The following is a 20,696-nucleotide window of genomic DNA, read 5'->3' on the forward strand; positions in this document are numbered from 1 at the left end:
AGCCTGGAAGGAATGCTTGAGGCTGGGTGGAAAGGCTAAGAGCTGAACGATGCAGAGGCTGGTACTTTGCTCTTAGACACCCATCCTCTACAACATGAAAATACTTCTGCCCGGGCAGAAAGACGCAGTTGCTACACCAAACACAGACCTCACAAAATAAAGGAATCTCTCCCTACATTAAGCCCAACCCCCAATGGCTTCACTTAGGGCTAAATCATACTAATAACAGCCAAAAGACTGTGGGGTGGGTTGTGACATGGATTCACGTGCTGCCCACGTGAGTGCCTACTCACTCAGGGTGTTGTACATTTACACGTGACCATAGCACACGTACACATGCACATTCAACATGTGCGCCTATATACACATATGAAATTTGAAAAAGAGAAGGGAAAAAACCTTCAGCCACCTCTACAATAAAACAACCAATGAAAACTGGGTATGAGCAAACTAAAATAAAAATGTAAAAAATATAATTTGTTAGTTTCTCTCTGATATATAGGAAATATAAAGGAGTAAGACAAAATAGTGGGATCCTACCCACCAAAGGAGAATAACATAGTATAGACTTTTTTTTTTTAATTGAAACAGAAAAAAAAATATATATATATGGAGAAATGGTGTTTCAGGCTGAAGAGATAAAAATTAAGAAATGAGTTTCTGCTGAAAACAGCAACAGTTCTAGAATACCTGGTGGGAGTTCACCAAACATGACACTCGGAACTAAAAACAGTGGGATAGCCTGAGTCACTCTGTGGAAGACCAAACTCCAACACACAGCAGAAGCCATGAAAATGTTTACATCCGCTCAGTCAGGTCATTTTCCCTAAGAATTTCAACAGAGGAAAAATAATAAAAACATATCAAAGTTTATGCAGTACTGTGTCATTAAATAAAGAACAGACATTAACCCCATCCCTAATATTAAAGAAATAATATAAGGAGATGAAAAATAATTATACATCATGGTGACAACATATATGGTCACTGAGGTTTGTATAAGGACTTGCAAAGGCTGAGTATGGACTTCACATTTCTTTTTTAAATTTTTTAATTAAATTTTTTATTTTTATATTAGTTACAGTTTATTTATTTTGTATCCCAGCTGTAGCCCCCTCTCTTATTCCCTCCCAATCCCACCCTCTCTCCCTCATTTCCTCTCTGCCCCTCTCTAAGTCCACTGATATTGGAGGTGTTCCTCCCCTTTCATCTGACCCTAGCTTATCAGGTATCTTCAGGACTGGCTGCAATGTCCTTCTCTGTGACCTAGCAAGGCTGCTCCTCCCTTGGGGATGGGGGATGGGGGAGGTAAAAAAAGCCAGCCACTGAGTTCATGTCAGAGACAGTCCCTGTTCCCCTTACTAGGGTACCCACTTGGATGCTGAGCTGCCATGGATTACATCTGAGCAGGAGTATATCATATATTCTAGGATATACTCCTAGGGGTTATATTCTAAATTATATCCATACATAGTCCTTGGTTGGAGAAACAGTCTCAGAAAAGACCCCTGTGCCAAGATATATTTGGTCCTTGTGGAGCTCCTGTCCTTTCCAGGTCATATTAACTCCCCCTTCTTTCACATGATTCCCTGCACTCTGCTGAAGGTTTGGCTGTGAGTCTCAGCATCTGCTTTGATACACTGCACATTTCTAATAACAGCACTTGGTATGTTGAGATAGAAGGATTATAAATTCAGGACCAGCCTGGGCTACACACTGAGATCACTTCTCCAAAAAAATAAAATCATTTTTTTAGAAACCTGGGAACAATACAGAATAACGGTTTAGAACACAACTGTTGAAACCAAATGAACCAGATCAAGAACTAAATTCTTCCTTTGCCACATACAAATTAGGTGAACTAAATTCTCTCAACTGTAAGGTGGAAATAATAGGGTAATCGGGAGCGCTGCTCAGAAAAAGCGAGCACACAACTGTGCATCTAACCCTACTACAGATGGTGTTCGCTGTTTGCAGGTACCTCAGTTGTCATCCTTTTACTTGGTAACATTTATTGGTAAGCCCCAAATCAATTCTCCTGGTGCTTTCAAAGTCATCTGTGTGCATGTGTTGAGCAATAAAAATATGAAGGCTGAGCTTACTCATTCCAGCTCTCATGCAGGGTAGGAGAGGGGTAGAGATGCTATGGGCAGTCAGGGTACTGCCAAAGTGCCAAGGCCAGGATGATGGAGCCCGTACTTTAACAGCAGCATCTATGGGTAGAGCAGCCTCAATCAAGACAAGCCACAAGGTTCCCAGCTTTGTTTTCTCATAAGTAAAATAAACAGAACAGAGCTTACAAAAGGTACTGATTTAAGATTTAAGATTACAATCTAGGCAAAGCATAAGCATATATGTGTTCATATTTTCTCTAGTACTGATGTTTCAATATCCACTTATTTAGCATTTGAAGGAACCCCATAAACCATATATACCATGAATAATAATAATCAGATATATCAAACTGAATCATACGGTCCTCACAAAATTCCTCTGAAAAATTCAGATTGGTAACAGCAGCAACCTCCACGAGAGCTGGATATTCATGAAGATGGCAATGCAGTCATTCCATCATCTAAAGACAACCTAAAGACAACCTCCCACCTACAGCTGTCTCTCAGGATACAAGGCTAGTTAACCAACCAATATCAGAAAAATCTGGACTTCTTTAGCCAAGATTTCCCAACATGCCTCTGCTGGCATGTTAGGCTTCCAGGGTAGGGTCATTTTTGCTAAGCCAACTTATCAGGACTTTTATTGAGGACAGACAAACCAATCAATTACTAACACCTGAGGATTGCTTCTCAATGGAATTAGTCTCATCCATCCTAAATCTGACAAAGAGAGACACAGAGGTCTGAAGCCAAGGCACAGTCAAAAAACAAAACAAACCAACAAAACCACAGAGGACACTAACTACAACTTGATCAAAGGGAAAGTCCTTATACTCAAGAAAGTAATTCAAGGTGGAGAAATGTTGTGTATTGAATATCGTGTCACCATTGGCTTATGTTTTGTATACTTTTTTATTGTAAATAGATCCTTTTCTAATGAAATATATCCTGATTGCACTTTCTCCTCCCTCTGCTCCTTCCAGTTTCTTCTTCCCTCCTCTTTCCCTCCCCTCTCAAAATCCACTCCATTTCTATCTCCCATTAGAAAAGAATAAACAAACATAACAGTATAAAATATAATCAGCAAAAACTTTCATATTGAAGTTGGACACTGCAGCCCAACAAGAGGAAAAGATTCCCAAAAGCAGGCACAAGAGCCAGAGACCCACTTGTTCTCACAGTCCCACAAGAATACTATGCTGAAAGGATCTGAGACAGGCCCATGTAGGCCCTGTGATTGCTGCCTCAGTATCTGTAAGCTCATATGAGCCTTGCTTAGTTGATTCACAGGGCCTTGGTTTCCTGGTGTCCTCCATTTCCCCTAACTCTTAGTCTTTCTGCCTCCTCGTCTGCAAGATTCCCTGGGCTCTAAGGGGAGGGATTTGATGGAGACCTCTAATTTAGACTCTATTTCCACATAATATCTGGCTGTGGATCTCTGCATTATTCTCATATGCTGCTGGAGGAAGCCTCTCTGATGATGACTGGATACATCACTGATCTATGAATATAGCAGAATATTATTAGAAATCATTTCACTGATTATTTTTTAGACAAGTCATATTTGGTTTTAAGCTTCTTTTCTTTGGTTCTTAGTTACTCAAGCACTGTCTGGTATGGGTTTCTTCTCTTGGAGTAGACCTTAAGTCAAATCAGACATTGATTGATCATTCCTACAATTCTGTGCCACCATTGTCCTAGTATATCTTTCAGGCAGGACAGACTGTAGGTCAAAGGTTTTGTGACTGGGCTGGTGTGTACATTTCTCTTTTAGTAGTCCGCAAAGTACATTCCTGAACCAAAGAGAATAGAACATATAGATAAGGGTACCATGTAGGCACTAGCTAGACTTCTCTAGGTTCAATGAGTTGTGTGATGTTGTCCTAAACATTGGGGCCCCCACTGTCAGTTTGTGAAGAGCGACCCTTTGTCTTAGCATTAGCCTGGATTATTTGAAGATTTTCATGTGAACCCTTTGGCCAACAATTCAATTGAACGCAACCCAGTCTCTACAATGGAAGCCTTGCCTGGCTACTAGAGATGGCCAGTTGATACTCCATATCCTCCTTATTAGGAGTCCTTACCAGGATCATCTTCATGGATTCCAGGAGGTTGCCACTGCTCTAGCTTTCCACACTATCCCCTAAATGACCCCAATTCTAGCCATCTGTCTCCCCAAACTCCATCCACCCCATACCACTCTCACCTGATCTGTCCTGTTCTTTCCCCCAGTCTACCCATAAAATCTAATCTATTTCCTCTTCCCAGGGAAATTCATGAATCCCACCAAATCCCTCCCCTTCATCTAATGTCTCTGAGTCTACATATTGCTGCTTAGTTATCGTTTACTTAACTGCTAATATTCACTTGTAAGTCAATACATACCATATTTTTATTTCTGGATCTGGGTTGCCTCACTCAAGCTGCTTCATCCTTGTTGTTCCTTCCATTTGCCTGAAAAGCTCATGATGTCATTTTTGGATACTTAAACCCTAGCAACTGGCACTATCTGGGAAAAGTAGAGGAAACTTTAGAAAGTAGGACAAAGCTGCAAGAAGCAGGCCACTAGACTCACTCCACACAAGGGACTACATGCCTAGAACCTGGTCAAGACCCTGTGGCCTGGGAACTCACAACCTTAGGGACAAACTGAATAGTGCTATTTAGCTAAATTGGCTTAGTGTAAAGCTGCCCTGTAGGTATGTAGATAAGCACTACTCTCCTCCTTAATTAGAGGAGCTTCCCTCCTTAGTGAGCAGTAGTGAGTGCAGAGACTTACAGCAGCATACAGTGCTGAGAATGGGTAACGAAAAGGGCTAAGCCCTAAACAAGTCATTTACAGCATCCTCTCCAAGGCTCAAGGAACACTGATAGGAGGAGATGGAAAAAAAAAAAAAGTAAGAGTCAGAATATAAAGAGCAGAGTCACGAAACATCATCTTAACATCCAGACAAGACACGGCCATTGCCATCAAAACTCATAGTAGCCACACCAGGTCTGCCTTCACCGGGTCCGCACAAGAATGTCCCTGGCAACCGTCAGACATGAATGGAGGGGGAATCTGGGGACTTAGAGGGGCCCTAACCCTCACTTCTGAGCAATTTGCCACAATAAATTCACAGAGGAAATTGCTGCCTTTAGCCATGTACCCACTAATGACTCCAACAAGCTCAGAGAGATAATTCCAATCCAGTTGTCACACAGATGGTCCTGGTTAAACTAAATGGGTCGCAAAACAAGACCAAAAGTCATGAATCTGGAAAGGGACTGATAGGGATGAGGGAGGGGCATGTTGGCACAGATAGGAAGGAGATAAGAGATGGTGGGGGAGAGAATAACAGAATGTATTACATTCACATGGGAAGTTGTCAAATAACAAAATTAATCACTCTTTAAATGTAGCTTGTAAGACGTGAAGGAGGTAAAAATCCTTTGGTGACAACTGTCCCCAGCCTTGCCTGTCACTCTCTATTGTTCCCAGCTCTTCTGCATATGAACTGGGATGTTCTCCCAAGCATGAACCAAAACCACATGCCAAAATCAACCCGTCCTCTTGATTGTCTATGGAGGTAACTGGTTTACAGTGACAGGAGAGTAACTAGTACTTGAAGCAACATAGAAACCTTCTCTCCCATGGACTGCAGTGGCAGGGTTTAATACAAGCCTTGGCTAAATAGGAAACCTCGCCTTTATTAATCCCTTTCTGACTCCTTTAAATGTTCTTTTATAGGTACATTTTGCCTCACCCATTTGCAGAGGGACAAAGTAGCTTTTATATGATTTCTGGGATGCAAATCCCTCCCTTAAGGAAAAGAAGTGGCTGTGCCAGGGCACTAATGGAGTTCAGCCTTAAGCCCGTCGCCCACTCTTCTGTCTGAGAAACCCTCAGCTGTAGAGCACAAGAGCCCAGATGCCAAGCTGTGGGCCACTGTCTCCAGGCAGCACCATCTGCTTCCCTGGAAATTTCCCCAGGCATTTAGTTGGCAGCTTTAGGGTGGCCTTGAGGTCAGGGCATGTGAGAAGATGCCGCTGGGAGGCTGTCTGGCTGTTCTTCACTTGGAAACTCATTTTCTATCATTTACTAGAATTAGCATTGGATGAGACCGTCTTTCTTTAAGGACAATAGTAGTTGAGGTCTCCTTAGCAGGAACTTAGCAAAAAAATAAAATTAGGCTCAATTATCTCTCAATGTTTGGAGAATTGTGTTTCTTTCTTAGGACGGCTAAATAAAGGCTTTTCACAGAATGTGTGGAAGACCTCAAGTTTTCACAAAGACTCTGGGTCAAAAAAAAAAATTTTTAAAGGGAAAAAAAAAAAAAACATGCACAAGGCCAACAAGGGTGGGGGATGCTGCAGAACACAGCTCCTTATGTCTGTACGGCGCACATTAAGCAGCAATACTGAGAAGTAACAATAGGCTCACATATTTGAACGCTTAGTCACCAGGAGTGGCATTATTTGAAAGAATTAAAAGAACTAAGAGGTGCGGCCTTGTTGGAGGAAGTGTGTAGCTGGGGTTTGATTTTGAGATTTCAAAAGTCCATGCCAAGCCTATAATCTCTCTTACTCTCTCTGCATATGGATGAGGATGTAGCTCTCAGCTTCTGCTTCGGCACCTGCCTGCATACTGCCATGATGATAGCAGACAAGGTAACTAGTGGCTAAAACACACAGAAACTTGCTAGAATCTATATGTCATCCAATCTCAGTGCTGAGGAACATCGCATGGTTCAAATGTCTCTAAACTCTAGTCACTTCTACTAACAACGGCAGGGTAAATAAATGAAGGGAAAAGAGAATGAATGCATTCTTCCCATCTCCTAATTCAGTTCTCAATATAACTACTGAAGGAATAAACTGGATTCTGTAATCTTTTCAGAAGAAGGTTGCCTGGGACTTTTCCAAGAACTCACAGGCTTTAAAGTACTGGTGTCCCTGTCACCAATAGCCTGGCTGTTGTGTTCCCTGTAAACCATCTTCCACATAACTGAATCTTTTAATTGCTATCTTTCTTTAAGGAGAATTTATAAAGCATATCAAAACACGTTGTGTTGTTTTAGAAATAAGGCAGAGAGTGATGGTACCAAGCACTCAGCTCCGCCAGCTTCTCCGCATCCCTCAGAACATCCTCCGGCACACACAGATGCCATACACCACCTTCCTATGCATACATACACGCGCTCGCACACTCACTCATTAAAAAGAAAGCTAAGGAGGCTGCCTCGGGGACTCAGATCTCTTCGTGCCTGATGGGTGGCTTGTCCGGTGCCTGCATTGTCAATCTTTCCCGCCCCGCTTCTCCCCCTGAGTGCTCGGACTCTATCCACATGGGTAAGTGTACACGGAGCCATGCTACTTCCGAACTGCTTCATTTCCAACGGGTCACGTCGGTACTTTCATTTGAAATCTTCAAATTGGCTGGGAAATCAGAGGAGAAAAAGAAAAATGGTGAGCAAAAGTGACAAAGCACAGAGACAAAAGCCATGGTAGCAAGTTGGTAAAGTGAATAAATGGCCATGCTTCTGGTTTACTTTAGAGACTCATCGATCTGTCGAAGGTGGCGGTGTGTCTCCTGCACGCTGCATTCTGACAGGGTTATTATTCTACCAGGAGCCAGTGAGGTCGACCTTTAATTAACATCTGTCCTGAGAGGTGCCCGGGACAGTTCTGACCACCCCAGCTACTAGAATATCCACACCTCTCGTTAGGGCACTGCACTCTGATTCCCGGGAACCAAAGTCTGCGTCTGAATTTCTTGAATGCAACAGCCGTTAGAGATAGATTGTTTAGCTGTTACATTAGGGATCATGGGGGGGGGGAAGGTTTACCAATTAATCATTTTGAGTACTTAATCAGATGAATTGGATTTACTTTTCCTGCCAACCTCTGTGCAAACAATGCTCTATGGGAGACAGCAACTACTGCAGACCTTGTAGACCTGGTGTTTGTACGCCAGCATCTCCAGGGAGTCAGAGTTGGGTTCAAATACACTCTCTGGCCTTTTCCCCTCATTTCATATGAAAGAGAGTGCTAAGGAGCACCGAAATGTCCCAAAGTCAGGCAGCAAAAGTGTAAAAAAAAAAAACAATCAAAGCTTCAAGACTGTTCTTGGAGCTAGAGAAATGGGTAAGAACACCTCCCAATCTCACAGAGGATTTGAGTTCAGTTCCCAGTTCCCATACCAGGTGGCTCACAACCACCTGTGGCTCCTGGTCCAGGGGTCCAGTGTCCTCAGCTGGCCTTCAGAGGCACAAAACTAAGAATTTATCTTTTTAAAAGACTGTCCTCATCCAGAAAACTTTCTCACTGAAAACCTGAGAGAGGTGAATCCATCTGAAGAGTTGTAACAACAACAAACCCCTCCTTTATATGTTTATACAATTGCACAAAGTTGTGAAAAATAGGTCTCCTTGCTGTGTTTTGTATGGAAGAGCAAAGGGTAGAAGGAAAAGAAGAACAGGTAGGTGTCTCTCTGGTGCCCCCTTAACGACAGGTAGTAACTCCCTGTCCCAAATAGACTGTTTCTGTGGAATCTGCAGTTCCAAGAAGACAAGAAAAACACCCAGCTTGTTTTCTGTAGTGCTCCGTGCTTTTGTTAAAGGATGCTGATTGGATAGAGACTCCAGTGGTCGCAGGTAGCCACCTCCTCCACCCCCTGTTGAGTGATTGATAACACCACTGAGTGCTTGCCCTAGAGGGCAGGAAGCCAGGCAGGAGGCTGAAAAGGAGCCTGAAGCTCCCATTCCAGTAAGGCCATGAAGCAGGATGGATGCTTGTGTAGAAAAAAAAAATTGACAGTTGACAGCTGGTGGGAGGCGTGGGGTTAACGGGACACACAGACTGCTGGTTGAGATGCAACAATGATGATTCTAAGGAAATTAAAGCCTGGCTGAAAGAGGGTGAAAAGCTCTTAAACTGTTGCACTCCTGAGAGGCAGCTGAAGGTTTAGCCAGTTAACACACTGGGTGTTTTCCCAGGCCCAGCCCTGGATTCACTGTGACTGTTCTCTACCTCCTCATCAGCTCATTATCTCATGAGGAAAGTGCTGGCCCTCCACTGTATAAACAATTGCTTGGAAAAGAGAAGTGCAGAGAGGTGGAACCAGCTAGCTTTTGTGGGAGGGGAGGGGGGAGTGATCTGAAAGGATCACTAAACCAAAACCCCTGGGTTGTCAGGGCCCTGCTCAGGCACACACAAAGCAGCCCACAGACATTTTTACAGCCAAAGAAATGACACAAATACTACATAACTGTGGTTGAGGACACTGCCCCTTCATGTGGTTGTGGCACATTATCATCTAACATACCTCCTTTGACCCCGCAAAGGCCAATTTTCAAGACATACACTAGATAAGTACATGAAGAAGAACAAGAACAAGAAGAAGGAAGAAGAAGAAGAAAAAGAAAAAAGAAGAACTCTGAAACCCCAACACTTAACTCCCTCCCCAGTAGACACATAAGAGCCACTTAATAGGCTGGCTCTTTGACAACCCCCCCCCCCAAAGGAGAAGCAGCCTTGCTAGGCCACAGAAAAGGACATTGCAGACAGTCCTGAAGAGACCTGATAAGCTAGGGTCAGATGAAAGGAGAGGAGGACCTCCCCTATCAGTAGACTTGAAGAGAGGCATGAGAGGAGAAGAGGGAGAGTGGGTGGGATTGGGAGGGAATGAGGGAGGGGGCTACAGCTGGGATACAAAGTAAATAAACTGTTATTAATATAAAAAATAAAAATTTAATTAATTATTTTAATTAAAAAAGAACAACTTAATAACATTCTAACTTGATTAATATGCTACTTTAACCTGGCCTCATGATGGAGACCTTTGTTCTTATTGGAACATGGAAAATCACAGAGATAGAAATGATGGCTATCTGGCTGAGGAAAATCTCCCTTGTTTCCATCAGACTTCATAGAATTAGGAAATGATGTCAAATGCATGGGACAGAAAAATAAATAATAAGGTGCCCCTTCATGGTACTACCTATTCATCCAGACCCTCAGAATATTAAACGTTGTCCAGTCTTAGGTTCCCTAAGTATCTGAGTATCTGAGGAGTAAAGATGGTGTGAGGACAGAAAATTAGAGTGCTATGGCTGGACTGTGAGGAGAACACTTTTGCTGCACTGGCCCTCACTGTATCCACCCCGTGCTCCCAGGTAGTCTGTGCCAGGGAAATCCCCTCAAAGAACATGCAGTGCTGCCTGGTAGATCGTACATGCACTTGGCTTTTTACATCCTACAAACCATGATCCTTCCAATTGTCCAACCGATGGACACAGCAGTCGAAGTAAGTGAGGCAAGTATCTTTGGTCGTCACATGTAGACTTCTGCTTGGTGGTTGTAATGGGATTGAATTTACAGTCATGTTTGCAAGGTAAGCACTCTCCATAAGCACTGAGCTGTACCCCTAGCCTGTGTCTTTTAAGGACTTTTTTATTTTGAGAGAGGTGCTCACTAAGCTGTCCAGACTGGCCTTGAACGTGTGAACCTCCTATCTTAGCTTCCAAGTAGCTGGAAGCACAGATCTGCTCCCTCATACTGGCTCATGTAAGCATGGTTAAAACATTAAGTGATCTGCTGAAGACAGCACAGCTAAAGAGCAACAAAGAAAATGTGAGGACTTAGGCAATGACTATTGGCCCAGGGTGGTTTCTGCTACAGCTTATCCTTCCCAATTCTTGGCGTGATGAGTCACAGGAAATGGAGAGGATAAACCAGGAGGGTGAGGCAAGTACTCTGAAATTCCTATGTATTTCCTGATAAGAGCACAGGGTTCAGATAAAGCTTTGATGCAAATAAAGAATTCCCCTCCTGGGTGGCTAAGTGGGAGCTCCCCAAATATGTGTACCTCCAAGTGCCCAGAACTTTGCTACTCTGATTCAGACTTTTGAGGTGCAATTAGGCTCAATATTCCAGGTGGAGCCAATGGAACCAGAACAATCTTTATGAGCCTGGGGTGCAAAGGACAGAGAAGGCAATGCCACCACCAATGAAAAAACTGGAAAGGTGATATAGCGATGAAAACCAGAGTCAGAGAAGGCAAGGGAGCAAGACCTGTAGTAATGACTTTGAAGATGGAAGAAAGTAGCCAGGAACAAAAGGTAATTAAAAAAAAAAAAATCTCAAGAAGATTTTTAAAAGAAAACGAACTGTCTTCTAGAGCTTTCAGAATAAATAGCCTTACCAACATCTTTATCCAGTAGGACCCCTATTAAACTGGACCTATAGAACTGTGTGACATTACATTTATGTTACATTAAGCCACTACTAACAAACTTTGGAGTTTGTTGCCTCACCAATGAGAAACGAAGAGTAGTGTGTCCGTTTTCCTACACAATACCTTCAAATTGTAGTTCCCTAAAAGTTATCCCCAATTTCCCTTCTTAGGCCAGTGAAATTTAAAAGAGATGTCTAAAGGTAGCTATCATGTCAGAGAGAAAAAGTAACAGCTGAGATTCCCTGAGTGTTTGTCACATACAACATGATTTTCCATGTCTTATGTTTCTTTGTGTGGGGGCACCTACTATCTAGTTTAATCACAAACCATAATTATTTCACTTTTAAGTGCTTCGTTTCCCTTTATGTATGATGAATATGATGAAGACATATTTCATATGTCCTGAAATGTGAGCTAGCCTCCAAGGTATCCCCCTTCCGCAGTAGATATGATATCCTGGTGTTTATGTCCATATACCAGGTGTTTCCCATACATGGAATAGGCTTATGTGTGGAACCAATAAGATGCTGAAAAAGGCAGAATGTACTTTCCAAGGTTAGACCATAGACATCATATCTTCCATCTTCCATTGATTCTCTAACTCTGAAAGAAGTTAATTTCCAAGAGCCTTAAGAAAAAGTCCACAATGAACTCAGGACTCCTACCAACACCTAACACTAAGGTGAGTGAATCACCTTGGCAACCTTCAGATGACTGAAGCCCCAACCATGAGGTCTTCTTTATGACCTCATGAGAGTCATGGAAACCGCAAGCATGTAGCACGTTGTAGCCAGACTGCTAGCAACTCTGAGATTATGAGATGATATTTGTTGCTACCTTAAGCCACTAAGTCATGGAGTTATTTGTTACACATCAATAGCTAATTCATATAGTTATAACTATGCAAATAAAATAATATTTAGAATATGGCAAGGTATGTAATAGCTGTTACTTAAATTTTTTTATGTATTAGTCAGCGTTCCACTAAATGTGTCTTTTCTGAAATTATTAACTTCAAAAGTAGGAAGGCTAGTTCGACTCTCCTTTTTGCAGGTTTCAGCCCAAGATCAGGTTCATCCATCACTTTAGTCCCTGTGGCAATGAAGCGTATTTTGATTGGAGCATATGAAAAACAAAACAAAATGACAATGAAAACCTACTCACCTCACGGGCAAAAAACAGTAGAAGACTAGGGGCTCACAGCCACTGTAGCAGCTTGTCCCTGGTGATCTAAAGACCTGCCACTGTCCGCCATCTTTTAGTGGTTTCTACCCTTCTGATATAACTGCCCTGGACCAAGCCTATAGACCAAATTTATAATGTTAGAACTATAAATAATCTATTAACCTACTAACTTACTGTCAGGTGGATTTTGAGGAGTAATGTAATTTAAAAGGTGACACACAAGTGATCCTGCCATCACCTAGCTTCAACTTGAACTACAAAAGGGAGAAATAAACATATATATGTACATATACATATATGTGATAAATTTTGAATAGCCCAAGTATGGATTTAATGAGGCATCACAATGTGTACATTTCAGCATGTATGTCAACATCAAATGGGCCAATAATTAGAACAAAGTGCCAAGTGATTTAATGTTTCTCTAATTGTTTGGGGGGGGGAGGAGTGATAGTTGGTTTTACTAATTTTTTCCCTTAAACCAACTGAACTAAGAAAAGATGCTTCTCCTTATAATCAAAACTTGCATCTTGTGTTTTCAATATTAAAAATCAGTCTTATTAATTTACTCTACTAATTTGTGCATTTTCTCTTAGCACATGTTAAAGCCATTAAGCAAACATCCTAAATCAATGAGTAGGAATAAAAAAAATCTTGTTAAAGGAAGCTACAAAGGAAGTTTTGTTCTTCATTTTCTCCTTAGTATAAGAATTATTTGAAAGTGAACACACCACATGAGCCTTTATCAAGGTAATATTTCTGTGGAGCATGAATCAAAAATCATCTGAATGAGTCTGAATGAGGCGAACAGTACCATGTCCACATCTCTCTTGTCCACATCTCTCTGCTTTTCTCTCCTGAGACACCCAGCAATTTAGAACAACAATGTACAGTTCTGGTTTAAGCATAATGTTTGTTTGTTTTTCAGTCTGTGCTAGTGGGTTCTTATTACTTCATGAAAATTGTGTAATTGATATATACAAAACCAAAATATTTTTTAGATACTAGCCAGTACAAAGCGGACATTTATTTTAGAAATATTCTATGGAAAAGAGGAGAAAGAAAGGGCATCTGGAGAGCAAGGGCAATCTCCAGTTTCATGGAACACTGAGAATATAGGAGCTGTCGGCTCTTATCACACCTGCCTGCAGTTAATGTGACTTCTCCGTTCAAGCCAAAATGAATTCATATGCAAGCAGCCCAGTGCTTTTCATCTTATTAAGTCAGGGAGTAAGTTATTCACTCTGCCCTTCCAGTCATTCTTGCTAGCTCCTCACTTGAAGCCCAAAAGTTTTAATTGCACAACCAGCTATTATTGTCACCCGAGGCTCTTCACGGAGTAATTAGGAAAAAGACTCTAAGTCAGCCTCAGAGAACTGGTAGAATTATACATTTTACCCACAAACTTGCAAATAAACAGGAATACAAATATACATAATGGAAGATATGGAGATAGCCCCTAAAGATCCACACACATCCTCACACACATCCAAAGATGTGCATTTGGGAATGAGGAGAATGCTCAGGTGGGACATGCGAGTTAATCACATAAGTGCTCAAATGATAATGCAATTCACATGCACTACTAAACACAAGAACATACACTCATGAGGTCATCATGTTTTAGAATAATAGGAAAGTGAGTCTGGTTGGAGGGTTACAAGAACAAAATCTACAAAAATGTGTTCCCGACAGGACTTTGGTAGTCTTACATGAGAACTAAGGAGAACAGATCACAAATTGAATATAATGGCAAGGTTTGTGTGTGTGTGTGTGTGTGTGTGTGTACAGGAAAGTCATTTCTTGAAAAGACAACACTGTTTCCAGATTCTGGAAACAACCTAGATATCCCTCAAATGAGAATGGAATAGATACAGAAATTGTGGTACATTTACACAATGGAATACTACTCAGCAATTAAAAACAAGGAAATCATGAAATTTGCAGGCAAATGGATGGAACTAGAAAAGATCATCCTGAGTGAGGTAACCCAGAAGCAGAAAGACACATATGGTATATACTCACTTATAAGTGTATATTAGACATATAATATAGGATAAACGTACTAAAATCTATAGTCCTAACGAAGCTCAACAACAAGGAGGACCTTAGGGAAGATGCTTAGTTCTCATTCATAAGGGCAAACAGGACAAACATAGGAAGAAAGAGAAGAAAGGGAACAGGACAAGAGCCTACACAGACGACCTCTGAAAGACTCTACCCAGCAGGGTATTGATGCATATGCTGAGACTCATAGCCAAACTTTGGGCAGAGTATAGGTAATCATATGAAGAAAGGATGAGATAGAAAGACCTGGAGAGGACGGGAGCTCCACAAGTAGGCCAACAAAGCCAAAAAACATCTGGTCCCAGGGGCCCACAGAGACTGATGAATCAACCAAGGACCATGCATGGAAAGGACCTAGAGCCCCTGCTCAGATAAAGTGCATAGGCTGCTCAGTTTCCAAGTGGGTTCCCTAGTAAGGGGTACAGGGGCTGTCTGTGATATGAACTCAGTAGCTGGCTCTTTGATCTCCTTCCCCTTGAGGTGGGGGGTACAGCCTTGCCAGGCCACAGAGGAAGATAATGCAGCCAGTTCTGATGTGACCTGATAGGCTAGAGTCAGAGAGAAAGGGCATTAGACACACTACGAGTAGACTAGGAAAAGGGCATAGGGGGAGAAGAGGGAGGGTGTGTGGGACTGGGAGGAGATAAGGGAGGGGGCTGGAGCAGGGATACAAAGTAAATAAATTATAATAAATAAATAAATAAAGCATAAAACAAAAAAATAATTTCATTAGTTAAAAACAATGACTTTCACAACTGAAAGCTTGGTTTCAAGGAAATAGACAGCTTACTCAAAATCATACTGCTATCAAGTCAGCGAGGTGGTATCCAAAAACCAGTGGGCATGCAGCTTAACTTATGCTTTAACCCATCTAAGTGCTCTAAAGACCTCTTATTCTTTTATTTTCAGAATGTGCACCACCCACCCACCCACACACACCCATGAACACACCCACAAGCCTTCTCAGATGTCAGAGAAAGTGCTCTTCACTTCATAGCTGTCCCTTATCAGATAGGAACGTCCACCCCTGTGAATCGCACATGTAGGTCAGACCCTGCCATCAAAATGTATGATTTCCAGTTTGTATTTCTGAAAGAGCAAACAGAACTTAAAGACATACGTTGTTCAAAGCAGTATGAATATAGACAGATTTCCCAATATGTCTCTGTAATGTTGCCTATAGGTTTGACAGCAGTGTTTAGGAACTCAATTTTCTCAACTTCGCTTTGAAAAGAAACACAGCCCTCTCCTTTTTCACTCAGTCCAGTGACTTGTTCAGTATTTTGGTAAATGATGTCACTGAAGTAATTACTATTCAGGAAAAAAAATGGCTCACAATAAGCATAACTCTCTAGGTAAGAAAACAGATCAACTAGTAGGAGCAAAAATACAGTGCCATTACAGCTGCTAGTAGCGTCCAAGGGATGGTCAGCATCACTGGGTCATCAGTCTGTATGCACTAAAAGAGAAGGAGGGCATGGTTAACCTGGAAGTCCTTAAAATAGAAATTTTAGGAGGTCCTATGCTCATGCCAAGAAAAAAAATGCTCTATGGAGTAATAATCCTAAATTACAGTTTTAAGCACCCGAATCATCTAATGGAACAGAAGAGCAAAGCCTAACTCCTGTTCCTTTTTTCCTTTTATCATTCTTTTTTAATTAATTTATTTTTTTCTCTATTTTTATTTTTATTATTAGTTACATTTTATTAACTCTGTATCCCAGCTAAAAATCTTTTCATTGACAATGTATAAAAAATTCTGGTCATTTTGTGACCGCTCTCTCATGTTGTTCTCAATATTGTACTAGGTACTTATTATTATTTATAGATGATAATAACCCCCATGTTAAGATATTAAAATATTTGCTAGTGCTACCAGGAAGGTACAACATGGCATTAACTAGTTTACATAAGATGACCTACTTGGTAAGTAATGGGTATATTTCAGTTCTGACTGTCTAACTCCACAGCCTCCCTAAACTATAAACTACAATTGTATGTTAATGATTGACATGTGCCAGAACGTAGGCTGTCTACTCATCTATTTTAATTCCATTTTGATCCTCAGATTTCTCAATGTATGTACTTAAAAAAGAATGTGTTACTTACATGCCATGTATTGTATGTATTCTGTAACTATATATACAAATATATATATCAAAAGTCTCATTTTGTATCATAGCAAATGTAAGAGATATAAGTCAAGTACAAAATAATTTGACTTTTTTTATGCTTCCTGCTCTTCACATGCCATCTTCCATTATTACTTACAAATAACTATGCACCAATCTATTTGAAAAACCCCTGAAGACAGATGCAAACAACTTTCTATCTACATAACTCCCTGGGCCAGTTAAGTTGGGCAATAAAGTCATGGGCTACCATAACACTCAGGTTGATTACTCTTTTTCTAAATAATAAAACTTGAATTTTCCTCACCCTAGGATAATAAATAGAATCGGAAAATGGCTCAAAATAAACAAAATCTATTCAGACGGTTTTTCCAATATGGTTATTTTAGAAAAAAAAAATAGTAGGTGCAATGATGAAAGAAAAAGGGCCTATAATCCCATCTTCAGCTGTGATCTGTTAATCTTTTCTTACATGATGTTCCAGGCTTCGTATGTGTTGTCGTGTGCATGGCAGACTCTTAACATGAACTGGCAGTGAAGTTCTTGACTAATTAGGTCACTTCTCTGCCTCATGTGGAGGAACATTCCATCACTGCGCTCTGCTCGTCATCCTTGGGAGCGACTAACAAGATGAGAATTTGGAAGAAATCCTTTTCTTGGAATTCTCCCTATTGGTGGACTCTTCTTTATTTTTTATTAATTATTTATTATAATTTATTCACTTTGTATCCTGGCTGTGGCCTCCTCCCTAGTCTCCTCCCAATCCCATCCTTTCTCCCTCATCTCTTCCCATGCTCCTTCCCTAGTCTACTGATATGAGAGGACCTCCTCCCCTTCCATCTGACCCTAGCCTACCAGGACTCATCAGGACTGTCTGCATTGTCTTCCTCTGTGGCCTGGAAGGCTGTGGGCTCTTATTTATACCTTCTTAAAGTCCACACAGGAATGTTTTTCAGAATGCCTAAACCACACCTCCCACAGGAGACTGTTTCCTGTTGACACCAGATCATGCACCCTATCAGCTGACAAAGACCACACACCCACTCAAAAGTTTGTTTTCAGTGGTGAATAAAGCATTTCCACTTCCCTCACTTGGGACCAAAGCAAAAAACACATTCATGTAACACAACTGAGTTTTTTTAAAACCCAAAACTTTCACTATAGTGACCTTCTTCTACCCCTGGGTTCTTTATCTCAGATTCAACCAATTTGAAACAAAAGTATTGAAGGAAAAAGTATGTCAGTATTTTACATGCACATACCCTTTTATTGTATCACCTTTATAAATAACATTTTAAACCTGTTATCCTATTTTGATGTCTTTTGCTGTGATAAAACACTGACCAAAGCCAATTTGAGGAGGAAAGGGCTTATTCAGCTTTAATATCCCAATGCAAGCCCATCATTGAGGGAGCGCAGGGGAGGAATTCAAGCAGGAGCAGGAGCAGGGCCATGAATGCTTACTGGCTTACTGACCACAACTTGCTCAGATTGCTTTCTCATACCACCTAGGACCACGTGCCCGGAAATCAATATTACTCACAGTGGGCGGGGCCCTCCCACATCAACCGTCAATAATGAAAATGCCCTTACAGAGATGCCAACAGTCCAATCTGCTCAAGGATGTGCCTCAGTTGAGGTTCCCTCTTCTCAAGTGACCCCAATTTGTGTCAAGCTGACAGAAACTAACCAACTCTCATTTACATGGGGTTTACACTGTATAACATGGGAGTCCTGTGTGTATTATTTAAAATTAGGCACATGAGGAAATTGGTGTAACTTACACATAAACAGCACCATACCATTCTATAACAAGACTTGAGCATCAATGGATGGTGACATCTGTGGAAGAATTCCTGAAACCAATTCCCAAAGTATATTAAGGGACAGGCTCTCTCAGTGAGAGAGAGCATTAACAAGAGATTGTTCAAAAGCTGAAGAGTAACTTTCATCTAGACAAGTGCTCTTCCTGTTATGTACTGCAAATCTTCGAAGTACTGCAATAGACAATGAAAGGAGGCTGCTTAAAGATGGGAGCAGGAGGCCCTCTGTAGCAGGTTCCTCGGAAAGCCTCTGCCCTGCAGACTGTCAAAGCAGATGCTGAGCCTGATGGCCAACTGACAGGCAGAGTGAATGGAATTTTATGTAAGAAGTGGGAAATAGTAAGAGCTGGAGAGGACAGGAACTCCACAAGAAGAGCAACAGAACAAGAAAATTTGAACACAGGGAACTTCCCAGAGACTCATACTCCAACCAAGGACTATCCATGGAGATAACCTAGAACCCTGACAATGCAGCCACTTCTGATGAGAACTGATAGACTAAGATCAGAAAGAAGTAGAGGAGGACCTCCCCTATCAGTGGACTTGGGGAAAGACATGCATGCAGAAAGGGGAGGGAGGGTGGGATCGGGAGGGGAGGAGGGAGGGGCTTATGGGGGGATACAAAATGAATAAAGTGTAATTAATAAAAGTTAAATAAAAAATTAAAAAAAAAGAATAGCGCTTCCTCAAGATCCAGCTATCCCACTCCTAGGCATATATCAATATATATATATATATATATATATATATATTATGGGAACAGGAAAACATGTTTGAAACCACAAGACCCAAGGAACAACATAACACAACATAACAGCCCCCTTTCTAATCACCGGAACTTATTCCTCACCAAGGTCCATGTTTTCAGACTTCCTAACTAATAGCAAAAGCCAGGCTACATGAACCTCTTCTCTGTGGCTACATAGAAGACAAAAGAAAGACAAAGGACCTGGACAGGAAAGGACATGACTGATCATCTTCTCTGGATCTATAAGTAATGATATATTCAAAGTCTGCTCTGCAATGCAGGGTAATGCAGTCATGGGTTTTATAGATTAGAACACAGACATCTTGAAGCAAAAAGCATTCTGCTTTGTGTATCAACGCATTATGATTCTATATCATAAAACCTAAAATTATCATTCTGAAAACTATGAAAAGTTAATTTCAGAAACCCTGTGAGTAAACCAAGGTGAAGCACTAAATAATATTCAATTGACTCACAAGATGCCAAAAAAAAGTAAGAAACAAGAGAACGAGGACATAAAACCAAAAAATGAAGACTTAAGCATTAAAAACAGAAAATATTCTTATTTGTAAATGCTCTAATTGTACTAATCAAAAAACATGACTGGCTGAGTAGACTTTTTAATGAACCAATATATACTGTTAACTTGCTTTGAACTCAGTGCAATAGTTTCACTGAAAGTGAAAGTATAGAAAGGGTGATACCATTAAAAACACCAAATTAAGAAAACAAGAATGCTACATAAATGCTTGATGAGGAAGATCTCAGAGCAAAGAAAATGACTAAAGATGAATATGACATGAAGACAGAGGCAGGAGGTAACACACCACGTAGGGAAGCTGAGAGTCACCGACAGCCACCAGAAGCTGAAGAGAAGAGAAGGATGGAAGGATGCTCCCATGAGGAATCCAGAGAGATCACAACCCTGCCTAAATCTTAATTCCAGACGTTGGCCTCTAAAATTAATTTCTACTGTTTCAAGATGCCAAATGTGTTGCAGTGCCACTTGAAGATTAATATGCAATATTGGTACTTGTTCTATAGGGGCAGTAATAAAGAGGAAATGATGCTGATTGAAAGATAATGACAAATATTGGTGAAACAAGAGCGGCTATGATTTTTAGTACACCCCCTGAACCCTGTGAATTGAGATTTAATCCCCAGTGTGAAGCTGTTAGAGGGGAAATTTTAAACCTATGATTTTTAGAGGTGGGACTATTGGGAGATAATTAAGATTATATGAGATTCTTACTGTAGAGCTTCCATGATTGAATCCTAGACACTTATAAGAAGAGAATAACCAGAACACACAATAAACAAACACGCACAGCACACAGACACACAGACACACACACACACACACACACACCTCGACCACCTTTGTCTTTCTCTCTTGCCTGCTGTGTCATG

The 20,696-nt window shown here is 41.1% G+C and overlaps 1 pseudogene; it reads left to right on the plus strand.

Moving 5' to 3' along the window:
* Positions 1-10,329: 10,329 nt before the first annotated feature.
* The window catches only part of LOC129678697 (ELL-associated factor 1-like), a 70,674-nt pseudogene continuing 60,307 nt past the window's right edge, over positions 10,330-20,696 (plus strand).

The sequence above is a fragment of the Psammomys obesus genome, unplaced genomic scaffold (genome assembly GCF_907164565.1).
Source record: "Psammomys obesus unplaced genomic scaffold, mPsaObe1.curated_primary_1811, whole genome shotgun sequence".
In the NCBI taxonomy this organism is placed as follows: Eukaryota; Metazoa; Chordata; class Mammalia; order Rodentia; family Muridae; genus Psammomys; species Psammomys obesus.